This window comes from Mustelus asterias, unplaced genomic scaffold, assembly GCF_964213995.1.
Source record: "Mustelus asterias unplaced genomic scaffold, sMusAst1.hap1.1 HAP1_SCAFFOLD_717, whole genome shotgun sequence".
In the NCBI taxonomy this organism is placed as follows: Eukaryota; Metazoa; Chordata; class Chondrichthyes; order Carcharhiniformes; family Triakidae; genus Mustelus; species Mustelus asterias.
Window position 1 is genome coordinate 125968 of NW_027590666.1, and position 23674 is coordinate 149641.

At 48.0% G+C, this 23674-nt stretch overlaps 1 long non-coding RNA gene across 2 annotated transcripts in view; it reads right to left on the reverse strand.

Annotated features, from left to right (window-relative positions):
• Positions 1 to 706: 706 nt before the first annotated feature.
• Positions 707 to 23674, reverse strand: part of LOC144487297 (uncharacterized) — a 30484-nt gene continuing 7516 nt past the window's right edge. Inside the window, exon 3 of one of the 2 annotated variants that reach the window (XR_013496391.1) lies at positions 707 to 765. This is a non-coding gene — a long non-coding RNA (uncharacterized LOC144487297). Of the gene's footprint in view, positions 766 to 1006; positions 1175 to 23674 lie in introns of those variants that run through there. The other variant, XR_013496390.1, reaches the window with a different exon arrangement.

Consider the following 23674-nt stretch of genomic DNA (forward strand, 5'->3'; position numbering starts at 1 on the left):
TTTGTTTGAGTTTTACCTGGTGCATAGATTGGCAACCTTCCTGCCGAGAGACGACTGCAGCTGCACTGGTCCAGTAGACCAACGTGGGACAGCAGTAATCGCACTGAGCATTATGGACGATAGCGATTCGCTGAACCCTGAAACTTTCTCCCACTCTTGAAAGAAACACTGGAAGTTGTGTTCTGTGCCAATCGAGTGTGAGATTACTATTTTTTCCTGTGTTGTGCTAACAGTGGCCACAATGCTGTGATCTCCTCTCCAGGGTACAGTTCTGTGTAAATATAATAGAGATTCTGTGCTGTCAAGGCATCAGGATCTCCCTCTGCCAATTGTTAGTATTGTCCCGAGGCAAGGGTCAAACCAGCCCTCTTTGGTCCCAGCTGTGTTGCAGTGGTTGTCAGTAAACTGTCTGAGAGACGACAGATTACCATCTACAGGACTCCAGTCTGGATTTTCTGTAAGGTTTACTCCCTCATCCTTCATACCCTCCAAATCCCCCACAAGGGAGGGGGGCTATTTACTTGGAGCTGAGTGAGGGTCAATGTTGTGGACTCCCCGGAAATCTCGCTCCCAAATGTATACCACTGTGTTGCTACCATGGACTGCACGGTGACACAGTGGTTAGCACTGCTGATTCACAGCGTCAGGGAGCTGGGTTCAATTCCAGGCTTGGGTCACTGTCTGTGTGGAGTTTGGACCTTCTCCCCGTGTCTGTGTGGGTTTCCTCCGGATGCTCCACTTTCCTCTCACACTGCAAAAGACGTGCTGGTTTAAAAAAAATAAGTGATTTTATGTATGTACATTCTTTTTTATTTCAACCCATCCTCAGTCCAAATGGTAACATCTTTCCCTGAATCCTGTCTAATTTTATTCTTTATTTCCCTTCCTGACAGTGAACATAATCACAATTGTGACCCTGACGAGCAGAAACTGTGGTCTGTCCAAATGTGTGACTCGTTACCTGGTGGCCATGTCAGCGGGGGATCTGCTGGTCGTTATCCTCGACCTGATATTCAGACACATTCCCATTCTTTATTGGGAACAGTTTGATTTCCTGCTGTCGCTCCCCGTGTGTAACATCCACGCCGTCCTGCTTTATGCAGCCACTGACTGTTCTGTCTGGTTCACCGTCACTTTCACCTTTGATCGATTTGTGGCCATTTGCTGCCCCAAGCTGAAGAGTAAATATTGCAGTGAGAAATCGGCGGCTGTGGTTCTGGGAACAGTGACGGTGCTGAGCTGTTTAAAGAACATTTCCTGGTATTTTATGTTATTAAATGGATATCGGCTGGTGAACGACCCCTGGTTTTGTGAGGTCACAATCGATGTGATGGAATCTCCGGTCTGGGGAACAATCGAGTTCCTCCACAACATTCTAACCCCGACTGTCCCGTTCGTCCTGATTCTGCTGCTCAACGTTTTCACCGTCAGACACATTTTAATGAGCAGCAGAGCCCGCAGGAGACTCCGGGCTCACAGCAGTGGGGAGAATCCCAGAGACCCTGAGATGGAGAGTCGCAGGAAATCCATCGTTTTGCTGTTTGTTATCTCAGCCAATTTCATCCTCTTATGGTCGACATTAATGGTTTATTCTATATGGAGTCGGATGTATAATTTGGGCTCTCGGTCTGTATGGTTAGATTACTATGTTATGGAATTTGGTTTCATGTTGCAACTCACAAGTTGTTGTACAAACACTGCCATTTATGCTGTGACACAGACTCACTTCAGGCAGCAGCTAATAAATCTGCTGAAAGCTCCCCTTACTGCAATTCTTCAACTCATTAGACCCTGACAGGAAACTACAGCTACAAGACCCCTGACTCTTTCTAATGGACTTTCAAATATAAATAACGAGCAGCCTCACAGAGACAGAGAGAGTGACAGATAAAGAGAGAGAGAGGGCAGTGAGAGCAAAACTGGGAGTGATAGAGAGACGGAGGTTGACAGAGAGAGGGAAGGGTACAAATACATGGAGCGTGACACAGTTTGAAAGAGTTTCTAACAGATACAGGGAGGAAACAGAGAGAGAGAAATAAAAAGGACAGAGACAGATAGGGACTCTCAGAGCGAGAAAAACAGGGATAGAGATTGGGGGAAATGGGAAGGGAGATGGACAGGGAATGAGAAAGGGAGACAGAGGGAGACAGATGGCAGAATGTAATGAGAGAGGGAGACTAAGACGGAAAGGGAGACAGAAAGAGAGGCAGAGAGAAACAGAGACAGAGACAGAGAGCGTCAGCGAATTTGAAACAGTGAGACTGAAGGAGTACAATGGACACAGCAAGAGCAAAAGACAGAGAGAGGTAGAGAGAGAGAGAAAGACAGAGAAATAAGAAAAGGGCGACAGAGAAGGAGAGGGACAAAGAGATTGAGACTGAGGGGGGAGGAGACACAGAGGAAGAGTGTAGAGAGCAGTTGAATGAGGGAGATGCAGAGAGACAGTAAGAGACACAGAGAAACATAGAACATAGAACAGTACAGCACAGAACAGGCCCTTCGGCCCACGATGTTGTGCCGAGCTTTATCTGAAACCAATATCAAGCTATCCCACTCCCTATCATCCTGGTGTGCTCCATGTGCCTATCCAATAACCGCTTAAATGTTTCTAAAGTGTCTGACTCCACTATCACTGCAGGCAGTCCATTCCACACCCCAACCACTCTCTGCGTAAAGAACCTACCTCTGATATCCGTCCTGTATCTCCCACCACGAACCCTATAGTTATGCCCCCTTGTAATAGCTCCATCCACCCGAGGAAATAGTCTTTGAACGTTCACTCTATCTATCCCCTTCATCATTTTATACACCTCTATTAAGTCTCCCCTCAGCCTCCTCCGCTCCAGAGAGAACAGCCCTAGCTCCCTCAACCTTTCTTCACATGACCTACCCTCCAAACCAGGCAGCATCCTGGTAAATCTCCTCTGCACTCTTTCCAGCGCTTCCACATCCTTCTTATAGTGAGGTGACCAGAACTGCACACAAACAGGCAGAGAGATATATATATATATATATATACACACACACAGAGAGAGAGAGAGAGATACAGAGAGGGATGCACAGAAAGACAGAAAGAGACAGAGAGAGAGAGACAGACTTAATGACTTTAACGATAACCATCAGGTGGAGTTATTGGAATATGATCTCCCTGATTGAGACAGTTAATGCTGTCCAATCCGGGAGCCCTGCAGACGTATATAATATGGTGTGTCTAGGTTACCGGAACTCAGGGTGTGTACACTCTGGGTGTGGATGTGATGGACTGGTGGTTTTATCACTACACTATTAATACAGAAACTCAGCTAAAGTTCTGTGCACCCGGGTTCGAATCCCGTCACAGCAGATGGTGGAATTTGAATAAATATATCTGGAATTCAGAATCAGCTGGTGACCATAAAACCAGTGTCGATTTTCGGAAAAACCCATCTGGTTCACCAATGTCCCAGGGAAGGAAATCTGTCGTCCTTATGTGGTCAGAACTAAATGTGACTCAAAGTGGTTGACACTTAATTGCCCTCTGAACGTGGGCAACTAGGGATGGGCAATAAATGCTGGCCGGCCAGTGACACCCAAGTCCCAAGAGTGAACACAAATACTTTGTACTGGGAAATTTTAAACAAACGGTAAACTGTTTCTCACAGCTGGATAAATACCCAATCCCTCTGATCGAGCACCGAAACTCAAAGCTGGCAGGAGGATTCTTGTTTCCAATTATGAACTTATTCACGTGCACTTATACTGACAGCTAGATGAGGATTCCCAGCGATATTCAACAATTCATACTCAGAGGAAGTTTAACATTTATAAAGTGTCAAATGTAGGCTTACATTAACACTGCAATGAAGTTAATGTGAAAATCGCCTAGTCGCCACTCACTGGTGCCTGTTCGGGTCACACTGAGGGAGAATTTAGCATGGACACTGCACCTACCCAGCACGTCTTTCAGACAGTGGGAGGAAACCAGAGAAACCAGAGTAAACCCACACAGATACGGAGAGAATGTGCAGACTCCGCACAGACAATGACCCAAGCCAGGAATTGAACCCAGGTCTCTGGCGTTATGAGGCAGCAGCGCTAACCACTGTGACACCTCGTCTACGGTGATAGTTTGGGCAAAGAAATTCCAGAAGGACCTGCATGACGGTGCGGCCCATAATATTGGCCCATATCCAGCTGTGGACTTCATTACTGTCCGCCTACCATTATTGATTGGAACACCTTCCAGGAGGCCGAGTCGTTCAGGTCGGTGCCTTGAGTTGCCTGCGATTAACAGACACTTGTCATATTCCCAATGGAAGAGACGGAAATCATGAACTTTCTCAAAACTCTCCCAGTGGCAGCCAATAATATTCGGCTGTGGACGTAAGATTCCCCATTCCTGAATGAATTGAAGCAGCGAGTGCTGATGGGGGAATCCACAAGGCCGTTACAGCCTGAATTACACCCATATTGGAATGGCAGCGAGCAGCTGACTGTGGAAGATGGCACACGCCTTTGGGGTTCAAGAGTGTCATCCTGAGCCAGGGTCACCATCCCATGGTGAACTTTACCATGGCCACCCAGGAGTGGCAAACTGAAGATCCTCCAAGTTGCCCTGTCTGGTGGCCAGGTATGGGGACGGATATTTGCCCATGGGTCAGTGTTGACAATATCAACAAGGGCAGAAGTACCACCAATTACTACTCTTCACACTTGGGAATGGCCAGGACATCCGTAGACGTGGCTACACACGGAGAGTGCCGGTCCGTTCATGGGGTCTATGTTCCTGATAATGGTAGATGCTGATTCAAAATGGATGGCCGTACACAGGGTGAGTTACTCAAACACAAGGACAAGAGTGGAGAAACTTCACACCTCTTTCATGACACCAGGGATCCCGCAGGTGTTTGTTTCTGAAAATGGACCAACCTTCATCAGTCAGGAATTTGTGCATTCGATGAAGTTGGACAGAATTTGACACGTTAGGGCAGTGTCATATTACCCATCATCCAACGGCCTGGCAGAAAGAGCGGCCCAAACAGTAAAAGCAGGTTCAAAATTCCATCCCTCAGTCTCTTTGGACACCAAACCATCCAGATTTCATCTTCAATTACAGAATGACACCCTCCAACCTCCCCCCGACCTCCCCTCTTCAACAACTGGAATAGCCCCAGCAGAGTTGTTGATGGGAAGTTCACTCCGCCCAGTGTTAAGTCTGACCTTCTGAGGGCGGGAGCTAACAGCCAGTGCCGTTCCCACCGGCCGGGAGAGGCACCTAAAGGCAGGTGATAGGTTATTGGTAAAGAATCATGGCAATGGATCCGCGTGGTTATGAGGCACGGTCGAGTCTGGAACAGGGTCAGTTTCCTATCAAGTCCGCTTGGGAGATACCATCCTATGGGAATGCTTCAATCATCTACAAGCCATGAAGCCCCAGGCCGTGCAGGAAAAATCAATTCCCAGCAGACCGGGAACTTTGGAAAGAATTCCAGGCTCTCCGGCTCCTGTTCTCCATCTCCGCCAGTGGGAACCTCGGAGTCTGAAATGGACACAGTGGGTTTAGCCTCTCGACCACATTGTCACCCGATAAAGGGAACTCGGGCCACACGCTCATGATGGAAGAGGCGAGCTCCGGTCTGCTGAACCCCACTCACTTCCGAGGCTGAGCAGCAGGAACTGGACCCAGCATTGAAACTCCAAAAAAGGCTTCCAAGGTGGTCAGCCCTCGGCGGTTACTCAGACCTAGAGGGGGAGGGGGTGCAGTGACTTCAATCAGGTTCATGTGTTGGACACGGGCAAATATAAACTACCAAACTGAGGCCTGTGAAATGTGCCCACTCAGGGAGCTCCACAGAGTGCAAGCTGCAGAGAGTGAAGCACTGAGAGCTGGGGTAAGTGTGGGAGTTTAGGGAAGTGGGTGGAGAGGTATTGCTGTGTCTTGTGTCCCTTACTGCCCGGTCCCTTACGGCCAGGTCCAGTGCGGGTAGGTGTCCCCCAGACATTACTGTTCAGAAAGTGACGTGAGCAGATGTGTTTATTGAGACTTTCAGAAGGCTTTCGACAAGGTCTCACATCGCAGACTGCCATGTAAAGTGAAAGCACATGGGATTACAGGCAATGTTTTGAGACGGATAGAAAGCTGGTTCACTGATAGAAAGCAAAGAGTTGGCAATAAATGGGCCTTTTTCTGATTAGCAGTCAGTGTCTAGTGGGGTACCGCAGGAATCTGTGCACGGACCCCAACTGTTCACATTATATATTAATTATTCTGAAAGTGGAACTAAATGTATCATCTCCAAATTTGCAGATGATTAAAGGTGTGTGAGGGTGAGCTATGAGAAACATGCAGACATGCTTCAGTGTGATTTGAACAGGCTCAATGTGTGGGCACGTGCAAAGCAGTTGCAGTAAAATGTGGGTCAATGTGAGGTTATCCACTTTGGCAGCAATAATAGGAAGACAGATTATTATTTGAATGGGTGTAAATTGAGAGAGGTGGATACTCAGCGAGACCTTGGTGTCCGTATGCATCAGTAAGTGAAAGTCAGCGCGCATGTACAACCGGCAGTAAAGAAGACAACTGTAATGCTGCCCTTCATAGGGATAAGATTGGAGTACAGGAAGAGAGATGTGTCACTGCAGTTGTACAGGGCATTGCTGAGGCCACACTTCGAGTATTGTGTGCAGTTTTGGTGTCCTTATCTGAGGAAGGATATCCTCGCTATAGAGGGAGTACAGCGAATGTTTACCAGGCTGATTCCTGGGATGGCAAGTCTGTGATATGAAGAGAGACTAAGTCGGTTAGGGCTTTATTCATTGGAGTTCATTCGAGTGAAGCATATAATATTGGAACAGGTTTAGACAGGATAGATTCAGAAAGAACGTTCCTGATGCTCAGGGAGTTGAGGACTAGGGTTCATGGGTTGAGGATAAGCATCAACCTTTTAGAACAGAGGTGAGGAGAAATTTCTCCACTCAGATGATCTATGGATTTCGCGACCACAGAAAGTAGCTGAGGCCAAAACCTTTCGTGATTTCAGGAATAAATTATGTATCGCTCTTGGGGCTAAAGTGATCACGGGATATGGGAGCAAGGGATGGTCAGGATATTGAAGTTGATGATGATCCATGATCAAGCTGAATGTCGGAGCTGGGTCGAAGGGCCGAATGGCCTGCCCCTGCTGTTCCTATATTTCAATGTTTCTACGATTGTGAAGCTGAGGTGAGTCTGTACACGGTGTGAATCTGAACATGATCCGAGTCCGAACCTTGTGTGAATCTGAACAGCGTCTCTGTCTGAACCTGGGTGGGTCTGAACCTGGTGCGGGGCCTCTCGACATGATTGCCAGTATTCCACTTGCCTTCCTAACTGCCGATTGGACCTGCAGGTTAACCTTTAGAGAATCTTGAACAAGGCCTCCCAAATTCCTTTGTGCATCTGATTTTCTAAGCATTTCCCCATTTAGAAAATAGTCTCTGCCTCCATTCCTCCTTCCAAAGTGCATAACCTCACACTTTTCCTCATTGTATTCCATCTGCCCCCTCTTTGCCCACTGTCCTAACCTGTCCAAGTCCTTCTGCAGCCCTCCTCCTCCCCCTCCCACTTCCGCAATACTCCCTGTCCCTCTGCATATCATTGCATCATCACCAAACTTAGCAACAGTGTCTTCATTTCGTTTTTCCAAATTATTAATGTGTATTGTGAAAAGTTGTGGTCCCAGCACCGACCCCTGAGGCGCACCACTTGTCACCAGCTGCCATCCTGAAAGAAGATCCCTTCATCCCCACTCTCTGCCTTCTGCCAGTCAGCCAATCCTCTATCCATGCCAGGATCTTACCCTCAACACCATTGGCACTTAACTTATATAACAGTCTCCTATGCTGCGCCTTATCAAAGAAAGATCACCACCAATGCCACCACAATTTCCTCAGCTATGTCTTTTAGAACCCTGGGGTGTACTCCATCCGGTCCAGGTGATTTATCCACCCACAGACCTTTCAGTTTCCCCAGAACCTTCTCCTGAGTGATGGCCACTACACCCACCTGTGTCCCCCGACTCTCCTGGAGCTCTGGCATCCCACTGGTGTCTTCCACCGTGAAGACTGATGCAAACTATTCAGTTCCTCTGCCATTTCTTTGTTTCCTATTATTCCTTCTCCAGCCTCATTTTTCAGTGATCCAATGGGTATTTTTGCCTCTCTCTTAACTTATATTAGAAAACCTCCTCCTCTCCTCTTTTATAATACAAGCTTGCTTACACTCATATTTCATCTTCTGCCCTCTTATTGCTTTTTTAAGTTGTCCTCTGCTTGCTTTCAAAAGCTTCTCAATCTTCTGCCTTCCCACTAATCCTTGCCACTAAGGATGCTTTCCCTTTTGTGTTTTTGCTGTCCTTGACTTCCCCGTCAGCCATGGATTCCTCGTCCTCCCTGTGGCATGTTTCCTCCTCCTTGGGATGAATTCCTGTTGTGCCTCCCAAATAACTCTCAAGAACTCCTGTCATTGCTGTTCCACTGTCTTCCCTGCTCGGCTCCCTTTCCAATCAACTCTGGCCAGCTCCACCTTCATGTCCTTGTAGTTATCTTTATTTAATTCAAATATCTTTACATCTGATTCCAGGTTCTTCCTCTCAAACTGCAGGGTAAATTCTATCATATTGTGGTCACTCCTCCCTAAGGGTTCCTTCACCTTAAGTTCCCTAATCAAGTCTGTCTCATTACACATCGCCAAATCCAGAATTGCCTGTTCTGTAGTAGGCTCTGTCACAAGCTGCTCCAAAAACCATCTCTTAGACATTCCACAAATTCCTTTTCTTGAGATCCACGACCCACCTGATTTTCCCAGTCCACCTTCGAATCTTAGAAACCTACATATTGAAGTCCCCCATGATTATTGTAACATTGCCTTTTCTATCTCCTGATGTATTTTCTGCCCCTCATTCTCTCACTATCCTCATCCCTACCCTCAGACTGTACTTTACCCTTTACCTCCGCCAATCAGACACGATGTTTACACTTGAAGGCCAGTTTCCAATGTTCAAAGTCTCTCTATTTTTCCCTTGCCTCCTTTTTCCCTTTTGCCTGTAATTCAGATTGATTCAATTATTTTGCTTGCTGTTCCTCCCTTTCCTTTTCTTTTCCCTGCAATTCAAATAGTTTTAATTATTTTTTATATTGAGTCAGTTTCATTTGTAACGAATTTCCAACGATTCTGACTGAGCTTCTGACAATTGCAAATGTTGTGCTATTGCCACAATTATCTCTCCTTTCCGTACTCTGTCAGGCAATGTCAACTGGAATGTGTTTCCAATTCCAAAAGCTTTGCTTTAGTCACTATCTGTCAGGTAACTTGTGTGACTTCCTCCACCCGCAGAAACTTCTGAGCCTCTGAAAGGGACATTAATCCAAACCACACTCCCTATTTAAACTGGAATACAACACCTGAAAAGAAAACACAAATCTGCTCACCCGCTCACTGTCTGAGTTCACTAATCCCAAATCAATCCAGAAATACAGGTTTCAATCCCGGAGCCCCCAGTTGTTCTCAGTCAGGTTGGATACTCCCAGTTGTTCCATGAAGCTCGAGTGACCTGTAACTCTTTACCTTGAATCTGGCTAGAAGGAGCATGGGAGGTTTCACTTCAGGTGGGAGTGAACTGACCCAGGAAGAACTCTTATTCAATACAAAGTTAAATTGAGAATATTGTTGACATGTGTGGTAAGACAATTAGCAAGAACTTTTAACAATGACAAAGAAGAAACACAACAACCACGATAATATACAACTCTGAAGGAAATATCTCTGGTGTGTTCCAACCAAAGCCAACACCCAATCCACAAAACCCTCCAAATCACCACAATACAGCAGAGGTTAATGCCGAATTATTACACGTGTCCAGTCTCCTGGGCTGAATGCTCAAAATCCCTTGAGAAACTCAGCAGAGGTTGCAGTCGAGTCTGTTCCACAAAACACAGCCTTTTCAAAAGAGAAGGACAGGGAGAGGGAGAGAGATTGCTTCTGAGCTTGCTGCTCAACTGCTTCCCAAAACAAAACTAAAAGACCAAAAGAAAACCACCACCTGACTGCCACATCTTAGCTCCACCTCCATGGAAGCTGCACGATTTAAACAAAATTGCTGAAAGGTCCACTCACATGACAACATTAACACTCACGCTCTCAACTCAGCACTCCCCATTACCCCAACACTCTCTCTCACACCAACACTATCCTGTCATGTCAACACCCCCCCTCACCTCAACACATTCCCGCTCACCTCAATACTCCCCTTCCCCTCTCTACACAATCTCTATCACACAGACATTACACCCTTTCTCCTCAACACAATCCGTCTCGCTTCTAAGTTCTCCCTCTCACATTTACATTGTCCCATAGAGGGTGAACATCAATTCCTCTCACCAGAACACGCGCTCTCAATTCAACACTCCCCCAATCAACACAACTCTCCCCCTCTCACCTTAACATCTCCCCCCCTCACATCAATCCTCCCGCTCACCTCTACATTACCCCACGCACCACAACACTACCCATCTCATCTCGACGCTCCTCACCTCAAGATCCCCAAGATATGAATTTCCCGTCCCACACCGCATGGGAGTCGGAGCAGATGGGCACAGACCGTGTCAAGATCCAATTACCTCTGGTGGGATTATCCGAATTTGGGGAGAGCGCGGGGCCAAATCCTACACTCTGTCTCACATCAACATTCTCCCTCTCTCATATCAGCTCTCTTCTCATCTCAGCACTCTGTCTCGCCTCAGCTCCCGCCATCTCCTTTTAACTTTCCCCCTCACCTCAACAAACTCCCCCTCATCTCAATACACCGCCTCTCAACTCATCACTCTCCCCCTCACTTCCATAATAAACTTTCACTCCACACACAGCCCCCCACTCCACACAACTCAAACATCCGCCCGCTGTCCCTGCCCTGGGTGTGTTTGCTGGGGAAATTGCAGATGGAGTTTAATCTTGTGTTTCCCCGATGCTACACCTGTCCCTGCAGATGCAGAAATAACCTGATTCTTATTGGAACCAGGTATTTAGGAACAGCAGTGACCGCACTCTCCTTTCACAACCTGCACAGATACATTACTGAATTGCTCTGATTGTCAATACACATCCAGGTGCATGGCTAACCTCATCCCTACTGCCTTTACCTTCCAGGTGTATCACCGACTTCATTCTTATTACCAACTGACAAACAGATACATCACTGACCTCACTCTTATTGTCGCTACTGATTCCCTGCGACCCCCACGTTACAAAACGAATAAAGGCAACACAGCAGCAGCGTCACACAAACTGTCTCAAAAACCTTCAGCTCCTTCAATCATTCTGATCCTGGGCTGATCTCAACAACATAAAGTTTGAATGCAGAATGTAAGTTTGTTCCTCCACGAATACACTTGGATTAAATAATTGCGGAACAGAGCATCTATTTCAGGTCAAGCAGAGGTGGCAGTGTGGGAGCATGGTGCTAAATATCAGAATTATCTGTATCAATATCTGACTGCTCAGAGACCGGAATTAAAATAAATATATTCACTGCATGTGAAACATGTATAAAATGATATGCATTAAAAAGTTACTGCTGGTGTTCAGTGACTGCAACTAATGTTATTCACCTTGAGATCTCTATAAATGTACCTCTTCTGTTCTGTACAGTCAGTTGGAGAAACGGATTTCGAAATGTTTTTCAATTAGATTGTATAAGATCTCCACATGCATTTTCACAAATTCCCTCAATAAATCCCCAGCTGAATTTAACTTGGCAATCCCCACCAATTGAATTCTGGTTTTCACTCTGCGTGAGATGTCAGCACCTCCCGGAATGTCACCCCGCTTGGTTAACGCTGACACACAGGCTCACTGTTACTGGGAGATATTGCAAAGTGTTCTTGTGTTGGATCGGGTCATCTCACTGTCCCAATACTGCAAACAATCACAATATGGAACGGGTTCTCACTTCTACACAGGACAATGATTCCCCATTTGGCATTGATTGCAATCAGTTGGTCAATCTGATTTACTTTACTGGGGCAGTTTTCACCTGGCCTTCATCAATCGAGGGATTGAGTTTCGGAGTCCGGGGATAATGATGCAGCTTTCTATGACCCTCGTCAGACCCCACTTGGAGTACTGTGCTCAGTTCTGGTCGCCTCATTACAGGAGGGACGTGGAAATTATTGAAAGGGTGCAGAGAAGATGTACAAGGATGTTGCCTGGATTGGTTGGCATGCCTTATGAGGATATGTTGAGAGACCTCGGTCTTTTCTCCTTGGAGAGAAGAAGGATGAGAGGTGACCTGATAGAGGGATATAAGATGTTGAGTGGTATAGATCAGGTGGACTCACAGAGGCTTTTTCCCAGGGCTGAAATGGCTGCTACGAGAGGACACAGGTTAAAGGTGCTGGGGAACAGGGACAGAGGAGATGTCAGGGGGAAGTTTTGCACTCAGAGGGTGGTGGGTGAGTGGAATCGGCTGCCGTCAGTGGTGGTGGAGGCAAACTCAATGGGGTCTTTTAAGAGACTCCTGGATGAGTACATGGGACTTAATAGGATTGAGGGTTCTAGGTAAGCCTATATATAAGCCTAGGTAGGTAGGGACATGACCGGCACAACTTGTGGGCCGAAGGGCCTGTTTGTGCTGTAGCTTTTCTATGTTCTATACAACAGAAAATGTTTGCAATTAATTCATTCGAATTCCCAAGTGTCTGAACTGTATTTAGGAAAGATCTGAAGGAGTAATTCACAAACTATAACAACAAATTAACAGAAGACAGTTATTATAAAAGCACAAATGGAAAATATCAATATCAGTGGGGCTGTTTTGGGATTACTTCATGGACAGTGATGGAAACGTGTTTGATACAGAAGATACACGCCCCTTTTATCAGCCTGTTTGAATTGGCAGTGCAGCAAGACCATATACTTTACCCAGTGCTGTCCCTATCCTTGGAAATGTTCAATCGAAGCACAATTTACAGTAACCCAATGGCAAATACAGAAACATGGTTCAGAATGGGGTTCGACACAGAGTAAACACCCTTTGCAGTGAACTATTCAATGGGACACTGCAGAGTGAGCTTTGCTCTGTCTGCAATCCCGTGTGTAACTGTTCTGGGAGGGTTTCAGAGGGCAGTATCAAGAGGAGATGTATCTGTATTGAACTTTGCTTCACCCATATCTGGGATTTTGTTCTGGCAGTATACAGGGAGAGCAGAACTATATGTATCTCTGTGTCCACCTGCGCTCGAGTTCCTGATGGGACAGTGTCGAGAGATTTTCTGTGTACCTTACCCTGTGCTGCTCTTGCTCAGGTCTTTAGTGTTTGGACAGTCGATGCAGACATTTTTTGTGCATCTCACCCTTGCTACACCTTCACTGGAGTTCTTGGTGAAACAGTGTGATGGGAGGTTTCTGGAAATCTCAACCTCAGCTGCATCTGAACTCACACTAGTTGCATCTGTCTTGGGAGAGTTTGATGGGGACATTATAGAGGGAGATTTATTCTACATTTAACCACGTACTGTCCCTATCCTGGGGTATCCTGGGAGAGTTTGATGAGGACACTGTCGAGAGAGGTTTATTATGTATCTACCCCCCCCCCACCCCGGCCAATGCTGTAGCTGTTCTGGGTGGAGCAGAGGGAATTTTACCGTGTGAATGTTTGATGGGCACAGTCTTAAATTTACTCTGTGTCTATCCCCATGCTGTACACGTCCTGGGAGTGTTTGATGGGGACATTGATGAGGGACATTTACTCCGTATCTAACCCCGTCCAGTACCTGTTTGAGTTTAGAAGGATGAGGGGTGATCTTATAGAGACATATAAGATAATAAAGGGGCTGGATAGGGTAGAGGTGGAGAGATTCTTTCCACTTAGAAGGGAAACCAGAACTAGAGGGCACAGCCTCAAAATAAGGGGGGGGGGGGGCATTTCAGAACAGAGTTGAGGGGGAATTTCTTCTCTCAGAGGGTAGTGAATCTCTGGAATTCTCTGCCCTTTGAAGTGGTGGAGGCTTCCTCATTGAATATGTTTAAATCACGGGTAGATAGTTTTCTGATCTATAAGGGAATTAGGGGATATGGGGAGCAGGCGGGTAAGTGGAACTGATTCGCTTCAGATCAGCCATGATGTTGTTGAATGGCGGGGCAGGCTCGAAGGGCCAGATGGCCTACTCCTGCTCCTATTTCTTATGTTCTTATGTTCTTATGTACCTGCCTGTACGTTGCCCGTCTCCTCAAGTTAGCATGGCTAATCCAACTAACTCCCACATCTTTGGAGTGTGGGAGGAAATGAGAGCACACAGAGGATTCCCACGCAGACAGGGGAGAACGTGCACATTCCACACAGAGAGTGACCCGAGGCTGGAATCAAACCCGGGTCTTTGGCGCCATGAGGCAGCAGCGCCAACCAGTGTGTTACAGAACCGCACCCCCACCACAAAATTCCCCTCTCACCTCCACACTCCCACTGTCACCTCAACACTCCCCCTCTTGCCTCAACGCTCTCCCCCTCTCGCCTCAGCACTCTCCCCCTCTCACCTGTACACACTGTGTATCTCACCCTCTGCTATACCTGCACTGGAGATTCGTGTTTGGACAGTGTAGAGGGAGATAGTTTGTGTATCTGGGCCTGTGCTGCATCTACAATGAGGGTATATGATGGGAGTGTCGAGGCAGCTTATCCTTGTAAAGGTCTGATGGGCGCAAGCTTACGGATATCGAGCCTGAAGGTTGCCTGACTAAGTTGAACCTTCACTTTAGCAGCCATGAGACAGCCTGGTCACACAGTTAAGATGGGGTGGGAGTGACACTGGACCTCTGTAGCGACATTGGAGTTTTTGATGGGATGTTGCAGATGATGTTTGCTCCGTGTTTAAGGGCTGTCACCGTTCCCTCCGCACTCTGGCTGGCAGCGTGAGGGGACAGACTGACTTCGCACCTAATCCCTGCAGTAAATATCCTGGGAGTGTTTGTTGGATCAGTGTGTATTGATATAACACCATGTTGTTCCCCTCTCATCTGAAAGCTCCCTCCTCACATCAACACACTCCCTCTCACCTCAGTAACCGCCTCTCACCTCAACTCCCACCGTCCACAGCAACACCCCTCACCTCAACACTGACCCTCTCACCTCAAAATTCCCCTTCACCTCAACACTCTCTCTCTCACCCCACTCACATCAAAAATAGGATTGACCTTGTGAGTTCCTTCAATCTTTCTGATTCTAGGCTGCCATCAACAGCATAAAGTTTCACTGTGCACCGTCCGTCTGTTCCTCCAGGAATACCCGAGTGTTAAATAATTTCTGAATAGAGCATCTATTTCAGGTCAGGGAAAGGTAGCGGCGTTGAAGCATGATGCTAAATACCAGCATTAACTATACCAATGTCTGATTTCTCCATGCCCCGTGTTACATTGATTTGGGTGAGAATTTAGGAGGCATGGTTAGTAAGTTTGCAGATGACACCAAGATTGGTGGCATAGTGGACAGTGAAGGTTATCTCCGATTGCAATGGGATCTTGATCAATTGGGCCTGTGGGCTGACAAATGGCAGATGAAGTTCAATTTAGATAAATGCGAGATTATGCATTTTGGTTGATTGAATCAGGGCAGGATTTACTGAGTTACCCTTACTGTGTCGTGAGTTGGGGAGAGTTACAGAACAAAGAAATCTAGAGCGGTGGTAAGGGAAATACAGACATCGACAGCAAAACAGAGGTGTGGGTTGAAGTGAGATGGTGGGATGAGACACAGGATCTGCGGGGGGGGCGGATGTCCAGTGTGGGCTCAGAACAAAGAACAATAAAGCACAGGAACAGGCCCTCCGGCCCTCCAAGCCTGCCCCGATCTATTCCCAGTCTGTTAGAACCGAGAACCAGAGAACATTACAGCACAGAAACAGACCTTTTGGCCCTTCTTGTCTGTGCCGAACCATTTTTCTGCCTCGTCCCACTGACCTGCACCTGGACCATATCCCTCCACACCCCTCTCATCCATGTACCTGTCCAAGTTTTTCTTAAATGGTAAAAGTGAGCCCGCATTCACCACTTCATCTGACAGCTCATTCCACACTCCCACCACTCTCTGTGTGAAGAAGCCCCCTCCCTGATGTTCCCTTCAAACCTTTCCCCTTCACCCTTAACCCACATCCTCTAGTTTTTTTCTCCCCGAGCCTCAGTGGAAAAAGCCTGCTTCCATTCACTCTATCTATATCCATCATAATTTTATACACCTCCATCAAATCTCCCCTCATTTGTCTCTGCTCCAGGGAATAAAGTCCCAACCTATTCAACCTTTCTCTGTCACTCAGTTTCTCAAGTCCCGGCAACATCCTTGTAAACCTTCTCTGCACTCTTTCAACCTTATTAATATCCTTCCTGTAATTAGGTGCCCAAAACTGCTCACAATACTCTACATTCGGCCTCACCAATGTCTTATACAACCTCACCATAACATTCCAACTCTTATACTCAATACTTTGATTTGTAAAGGCCAATGCACCAAAAGCACTCTTTACGGCCTTAACTACCTGTGACGCCACTTTTATGTATTATGCATCTATATTCCCAGATCCCTCTGTTCTACTGCACTCTTCAGTGTCCTACCATTTACCTTGTATGTTCTACCTTGGTTTGTCCTTCTAAAGTGCAATACCTCACACTTGTCTGCATTAAATTCCATCTGCCATTTTGCAGCCCATTTTGCGAGCAAATCCCTCTGCAAGCTTTGAAAACCTTCCTCACTGTCCACGACACCTCCAATCTTTGTATCGTCAGCAAATTTGCTGATCCAATTTACCACATTATCATCCAGATCATTGATTTAGATGACAAACAACAATGGACCCAGCACTGATCCCTGCGGCACACCACTAGTCACAGGCCTCCACTCAGAGAAGCAATCCTCCACTACCACTCTCTGGCTTCTTCCATTAAGCCAATGTCTAATCCAATTTACGACCTCTCCATGTTTCCCTAGCGACTGAAACTTCCTAACTAACCTCCCATGTGGGACTTTGTCAAAGGCCTTACTGAATTCCATGTAGGCAACATCCACCGCCTTCCCTTCATCCACTTTCCTGGTAACCTCCTCGAAAAACTCTAATAGATTGGTCAAACATGACCTACCACGCACAAAGCCATGTTGACTCTCCCTAATAAGTCCCTGTCTATCCAATTATTTGTAGATCCTATCTCTTAGTACTCCTTCCATTAATTTACCTCCTGCTGACGTCAAACTTACCGGCCTATAATTTCCCGCATTACGTTTTGAGCCTTTTTTAAACAAAGGAACAACATGAGTTATCCTCCAATCATCCAGCCACTCACCCGTGGATACCAACATTTTAAATATATCTTCCAGGGCCCCTGCAATTTCAATTTCCCTCGGACCTTGACTCCTTCAAGGTCCGAGGGAATGCCCTGTCCGGTCCTGGGGATTTATCTACTCTGATTTGCCTCGAGACAGCGAGCACCTCCTCCCCTTTAATCTGTATAGGTTCCATGACCTCCCTACTTGTTTGCCTTATTTCCATAGACTCCATGCCAGTTTCCTTAGTAAATATGGATGCAAAAAACCCATTTAATATCTCCCCCATTTCTTTTGGTTCCATACATAGCCGACCACTCTGATCTTCAAGAGGACCAATATTATCCCACACTAACCAGCTGCCTTTCCTGAACTCCAACTTGTAAACACGCAAATTTAAAATGGAACTGGCTCAGTGACTGTAAAACACTTGGGAAGGAGGAGGGAGGGATGAAATTAAAATTCCCCGGCCTTGGAAATGACTTGTTCCCAATTCCAGAGTCCGGATTGTGTTTTTAGATGGGGTGGTGTGAATTGGAGAATGGCCAGGGGCAGGGGGTCAGGACAGGGGTTTAATATCACTGCCTCTGTCACTCCAGCTTTCAGGATTGTTGTGTTTCACTGGAGTGGAACGATTCCTGCTCTTTGCCCCAAGGTTTAATGCAGCCTCTGTGACTAGGCCTCAATTCAAGCCCTAATCTCACAGGGCCCTCAGGAAGCCTCCTCCATTTGCTTCATCCCCAAACAGTGTCTGTGCTAAATTGGATGGGATGAATGATTCAATAAAAACTGTAGCAGCCTCTTTAATTCTTCTTTTGGGATGTTATTGAGGGTTTTACTCGCTCTCTCTCTCTCTGCGTCCCTTTATGTATCTTTGTGATTGAAGGAAATGAAGGAAAGGTGACAGAGAGAGAGATTGTGAAAACAGTGGTGGAAATGTGGTTTCTTCACAGATTCCAACATGACAACAAATGCAGCAGAAACAGCTGGAGAGAGAGAGAGAGAGAGAGGAGAAACGAGGCGGATGTGGAAACAGCTGGATGTGGTGGGTTAAACTGAGGCTGTTAGTGGGAGGGGGCTTCAATGAGGGACACACCCTCCATTTTAATTCTGAGGGTCGTGTTGGGATCGTGTCTCAGTCTCTTTTTCCCACGCTCTCTCAGACTGATTCTCTGTCAGTCTCAGTCTCTCTCTCTCTCAGTCTGATTCTCTGTCAGTCTCAATCTCTCTCAGTCTGATTCTCTGTCAGTCTCAGTCTCTCTCTCAGTCTGATTCTCTGTCAGTCTCAGTCTCTCTCTCAGTCTGATTCTCTGTCAGTCTCAGTCTCTCTCTCAGTCTGATTCTCTGTCAGTCTCAGTCTCTCTCTCAGTCTGATTCTCTGTCAGTCTCAGTCTCTCTCTCAGTCTGATTCTCTGTCAGTCTCAGTCTCTCTCTCAGTCTGATTCTCTGTCAGTCTCAGTCTCTCTCTCAGTCTGATTCTCTGTCAGTCTCAGTCTCTCTCTCAGTCTGATTCTCTGTCAGTCTCAGTCTCTCTCTCAGTCTGATTCTCTGTCAGTCTCAGTCTCTCTCAGTCTGATTCTCTGTCAGACTCAGTCTCTCTCTCAGTCTGATTCTCTGTCAGTCTCAGTCTCTCTCTCAGTCTGATTCTCTGTCAGTCTCAGTCTCTCTCTCAGTCTGATTCTATCTCTGTCTGTCACATTCTCTTTCTCTCTGCCTCATTCTCTCTGCCTGTCGATGTCTGTAAACATTTACTCAAAAATAAAATATTTCCAATTTATATGCCTGCTGTCAGTTTCGACATTACAGCAATCCTGCAGAAACTGAGAGAGGTAAGATCCACTGTGAGAAAGCTGAATTTTAAAAATCCCACTATTTTGGTGATCTTTGTGTACGCAGGGTGATTGCAGAATTCCAAAATTACAATACTGAGGTCACATTATACGCTGCACCCGGAGGAAACCCCTGCAGACACGGGGAGAACGTGAAAACTCCACACAGACAGTGACCAAAGCCGAGAATCGAACGCAATACACTGGCGATGTGAGGCAGCAGTGTTAACCTACTGTGCCACCGTGTCACTGTGAGACAGCAGTGTTAACCCACTGTGTCACCGTGTCACTGTGAGGCAGCAGTGTTAACCCACTGTGCCACCGTGTCACTGGGAGACAGCAGTATTAACCCACTGTGTCACCGTGTCACTGTGAGGCAGCAGTGTTAACCCACTGTGTCACCGTGTCATGATGAGGGAGCAGTGTTAACCCACTGTGCCACCGTGTCACCGTGAGGCAGCAGTGTTAACCCACTGTGTCACCGTGAGGCAGCAGTGTTAACCACTGTGTCACCGTGTCGCTGTGAGGCAGCAGTGTTAACCCACTGTGTCACCGTGTCACTGTGAGACAGCAGTGTTAACCCACTGTGTCACCGTGTCACTGTGAGACAGCAGTGTTAACCCACTGTGTCACCGTGTCGCTGTGAGGCAGCAGTGTTAACCCACTGTGTCACCGTGTCACTGTGAGACAGCAGTGTTAACCCACTGTGTCACCGTGTCGCTGTGAGGCAGCAGTGTTAACCCACTGTGTCACCGTGTCACTGTGAGGCAGCAGTGTTAACCCACTGTGTCACCGTGTCATGTCGAGGGAGCAGTGTTAACCCACTGTGTCACCGTGTCACTGTGAGACAGCAGTGTTAACCCACTGTGCCACCGTGTCACTGTGAGGCAGCAGTGTTAACCCACTGTGTCACCGTGTCATGTCGAGGGAGCAGTGTTCACCCACTGTGTCACCGTGTCACTGTGAGGCAGCAGTGTTAACCCACTTTTTCACCGTGTCGCTGTGAGGCAGCAGTGTTAACCCACTGTGTCACCGTGTCACTGTGAGGCAGCAGTGTTAACCCACTGTGTCACCGTGTCACTGTGAGACAGCAGTGTTAACACACTGTGCCACCGTGTCACTGTGAGACAGCAGTGTTAACCACTGTGTCACCGTGTCACTGTGAGACAGCAGTGTTAACCCACTGTGTCACTGTGAGGGAGCAGTGTTAACCCACTGTGTCACCGTGTCACTGTGAGGCAGCAGTGTTAACCCACTGTGCCACCGTGTCACTGTGAGGCAACAGTGTTAACCCACTGTGTCACCGTGTCACTGTGAGACAGCAGTGTTAACCCACTGTGTCACCGTGTCGCTGTGAGGCAGCAGTGTTAACCCACTGTGTCACCGTGTCACTGTGAGACAGCAGTGTTGACCCACTGTGTCACCGTGTCACTGTGAGGCAGCAGTGTTAACCCACTGTGTCACCGTGTCACTGTGAGGCAGCAGTGTTAACCCACTGTGTCACCGTGTCACTGTGAGGCAGCAGTGTTAACCCACTGTGTCACCGTGTCACTGTGAGGCAGCAGTGTTAACCCACTGTGTCACCGTGTCACTGTGAGGCAGCAGTGTTAACCCACTGTGTCACCGTGTCACTGTGAGGCAGCAGTGTTAACCTACTGTGTCACCGTGTCGCTGTGAGACAGCAGTGTTAACCCACTGTGTCACCGTGTCGCTGTGAGACAGCAGTGTTAACCCACTGTCACCGTGTCGCTGTGAGACAGCAGTGTTAACCCACTGTGTCACCGTGTCACTGTGAGGCAGCAGTGTTAACCCACTGTGTCACCGTGTCACTGTGAGACAGCAGTGTTAACCCACTGTGTCACCGTGTCGCTGTGAGACAGCAGTGTTAACCCACTGTCACCGTGTCGCTGTGAGACAGCAGTGTTAACCCACTGTGTCACCGTGTCACTGTGAGGCAGCAGTGTTAACCCACTGTGTAACCGTGTCGCTGTGAGGCAGCAGTGTTAACCCACTGTGCCACCGTGTCGCTGTGAGAGAGCAGTGTTAACCCACTGTCACCGTGTCGCTGTGAGACAGCAGTGTTAACCCACTGTGTCACCGTGTCACTGTGAGGCAGCAGTGTTAACCCACTGTGTCACCGTGTCACTGTGAGGCAGCAGTGTTAACCCACTGTGTCACCGTGTCACTGTGAGGCAGCAGTGTTAACCCACTGTGTCACCGTGTCACTGTGAGGCAGCAGTGTTAACCCACTGTGTAACCGTGTCGCTGTGAGACAGCAGTGTTAACCCACTGTCACCGTGTCGCTGTGAGACAGCAGTGTTAACCCACTGTGTCACCGTGTCACTGTGAGGCAGCAGTGTTAACCCACTGTGTCACCGTGTCACTGTGAGGCAGCAGTGTTAACCCACTGTGTCACCGTGTCGCTGTGAGGCAGCAGTGTTAACCCACTGTGCTACCGTGTCACTGTGAGGCAGCAGTGTTAACACACTGTGCCACCGTGTCACTGTGAGACAGCAGTGTTAACACAGTGTCACCGTGTCACTGTGAGGCAGCAGTGTTAACCCACTGTGTCACCGTGTCACTGTGAGGCAGCAGTGTTAACCCACTGTGTCACCGTGTCGCTGTGAGGCAGCAGTGTTAACCCACTGTGTCACCGTGAGGCAGCAGTGTTAACCCACTGTGTCACCGTGTCACTGTGAGACAGCAGTGTTAACCCACTGTGTCACCGTGTCGCTGTGAGGCAGCAGTGTTAACCCACTGTGTCACCGTGTCAGTGTGAGGCAGCAGTGTTAACCCACTGTGTCACCGTGTCACTGTGAGGCAGCAGTGTTAACCCACTGTGTCACCGTGAGGCAGCAGTGTTAACTCACTGTGTCACCGTGACACTGTGAGGCAGCAGTGTTAACCCACTGTGTCACCGTGACACTGTGAGGCAGCAGTGTTAACCCACTGTGTCACCGTGTCACTGTGAGGCAGCAGTGTTAACCCACTTTTTCACCGTGTCGCTGTGAGGCAGCAGTGTTAACCCACTGTGTCACCGTGTCACTGTGAGGCAGCAGTGTTAACCCACTGTGTCACCGTGTCACTGTGAGACAGCAGTGTTAACCCACTGTGCCACCGTGTCACTGTGAGGCAGCAGTGTTAACCCACTGTGTCACCGTGTCACTGTGAGACAGCAGTGTTAACCCACTGTGTCACCGTGTCACTGTGAGGCAGCAGTGTTAACCCACTGTGTCACCGTGTCACTGTGAGGCAGCAGTGTTAACCCACTGTGTCACCGTGTCACTGTGAGACAGCAGTGTTAACCCACTGTGTCACCGTGTCACTGTGAGGCAGCAGTGTTAACCCACTGTGTCACCGTGTCACTGTGAGACAGCAGTGTTAACCCACTGTGTCACCGTGTCACCGTGAGGGAGCAGTGTTAACCCACTGTGTCACCGTGTCACTGTGAGGCAGCAGTGTTAACCCACTGTGTCACCGTGTCACTGTGAGGGAGCAGTGTTAACCCACTGTGTCACCGTGTCACTGTGAGACAGCAGTGTTAACACGCTGTGCCACCGTGTCACTGTGAGACAGCAGTGTTAACCACTGTGTCACCGTGTCACTGTGAGACAGCAGTGTTAACCCACTGTGTCACTGTGAGGGCGCAGTGTTAACCCACTGTGTCACCGTGTCGCTGTGAGACAGCAGTGTTAACCACTGTGTCACAGTGAGGCAGCAGTGTTAACCCACTGTGTCACCGTGTCACTGTGAGACAGCAGTGTTAACCCACTGTGTCACCGTGTTACTGTGAGGGAGCAGTGTTAACCCACTGTGTCACCGTGTCACTGTGAGGCAGCAGTGTTAACCCACTGTGTCACCGTGTCACTGTGAGGGAGCAGTGTTAACCCACTGTGCCACCGTGTCACTGTGAGACAGCAGTGTTAACCCACTGTGTCACCGTGTCACTGAGAGGCAGCAGTGTTAACCCACTGTGTCACCGTGTCACTGTGAGACAGCAGTGTTAACCCACTGTGCCACCGTGTCACTGAGAGGCAGCAGTGTTAACCCACTGTGTCACCGTGTCACTGTGAGGGAGCAGTGTTAACCCACTGTGCCACCGTGTCGCTGTGAGGCAGCAGTGTTAACCCACTGTGCCACTGTGTCACTGTGAGACAGCAGTGTTAACCCACTGTGTAACCGTGTCACTGTGAGGCAGCAGTGTTAACCCACTGTGCCACCATGTCACTGTGAGGCAGCAGTGTTAACCCACTGTGTCACCGTGAGGCAGCAGTGTTAACCCACTGTGTCACCGTGTCGCTGTCAGACAGCAGTGTTAACCCACTGTCACCGTGTCACTGTGAGGCATCAGTGTTAACCCACTGTGTCACCATGTCATGATGAGGGAGCAGTGTTAACCCACTGTGTCACCGTGTCACTGTGAGACAGCAGTGTTAACTCACTGTGTCACCGTGTCACTGTGAGACAGGAGTGTTAACCCACTGTGTCACCGTGTCGCTGTGAGGCAGCAGTGTTAACCCACTGTGTCAC